The following is a 1,543-nucleotide window of genomic DNA, read 5'->3' as shown; positions in this document are numbered from 1 at the left end:
ACTGCAACCTCTGCCTCCCAGGTTCAAGTGATTCTCCTGCCTCAGCCTCCCAAGTAGCTGGGATTACAGGCATGCACCACCATGCCCAGCTAATTTTGTATTTTTTAGTAGAGACAGGGTTTCTTTATGTTGGTCAGACTGGTCTCAAACTGCCGACCTCAGGTGATCCACAAGCCTTGGCCTTCCAAAGTGCTGGGATTACAGGCATGAGGCAACCGCACCTGGCCTTCCAACTTCAGTTTTATCCCATAAATGTTATCCCATACATTTTGATATGTTGTTTTTATTTTCATTTGGTTCAAAATACTTTTTATTTTCCCTTCTAATTTCTTTGATTTATGGATTATTTAGAAGTGTGTTCTTCAGATTCCAAATATTTGGGAACTTTCCAGGTATCTTTCTGTTATTGTTTGTTTGTTTTGAGACAGGGTCTCACTCTGTTGCCCAGGCTGGAGTACAGCAGTGTGATTTCAGCTCACTGCCACCTCAACCTCCGGGGCTCAAGCAATCTTCCCATCTCAGCCTCCCAAGTAGTTGAGACTACAGGTGTGCACTACCATTCTCAGCTAATTTTTAAAGAACTCAGCCCTGCCTCTACAAAAAATACAAACATTAGCCAAGCATGGTGGTGCATACCTGTCAAACTCCTGGGCTCAAGCAATCTGCCTTGGCCTCCCAAAACGCTGGAATTACAGGTGCGAGCCACTGTGTCCAGCCTCTGTTGTTGATTTATTTTATTTTATTTTTTGAAACGGAGTCTCCCTCTGGCTGGAGTGAATGGTGAGATCTCTTCTCACTGCAACCTCTACCTCCCAGGTTCAAGCGATTCTCTTGGCTGGCTCAGCCTCCTGAGTAGCTGGGACTACATGTGCCACCATGTCCAGCTAATTTATTTGTATTTTTTTTGTAGAGATGGAGTTTCACCATGTTGGCCAGGATGGTCTCGATCTCCTGACCTCGAGATCCACCCGCCTCAGCCTCCCAAAGTGCTGGAATTACAGGTGTGAACCACTGTGCCTGGCTGTTGATTTCTAATTTAAACTATTTTGGTCAGAAAACATACTTTGTATCATTTGCATCCTTTTACATTTATTGAGATGTGTCTTATTGCCCAGAATGTGTTACCAAATAGGAATATGACATGAAAATTAGATAAAGACATTTCAAGAAAACTACAGACCAATATCTACCATGATACAGATAGAAAAATCCTTAAAACAACTGTTGCAAATTGGATCTAACAGTATAGAAAAACATACCTCATAACTAAGTGGAGTTTATCCTAGGAATTCAATGTTGATTAATTTTCTCTATTTTTTCAAAAATTAATTAATGGAATTCAACATATTGTAAGTCAAAGAAAGTGACCAAGGTGAGTCTCAATTATTTTAAGAGGTTTATTTGTCAAGGTTAAGGACACACCCTGAAAAAACAATACAGAACCACAGGAAAAATCTGTGGTCTGTCCTTTTTACTGAAGACAGTCTGGGGAATCTCAATTTTTTTTTTTTTTTTTTTTTTTTTTTTTTTTTTTTTTTTTTTT

Source organism: Cebus imitator, unplaced genomic scaffold (genome assembly GCF_001604975.1).
Source record: "Cebus imitator isolate Cc_AM_T3 unplaced genomic scaffold, Cebus_imitator-1.0 Scaffold285, whole genome shotgun sequence".
Taxonomy (NCBI): Eukaryota; Metazoa; Chordata; class Mammalia; order Primates; family Cebidae; genus Cebus; species Cebus imitator.
This window is presented reverse-complemented; position numbering follows the sequence as displayed.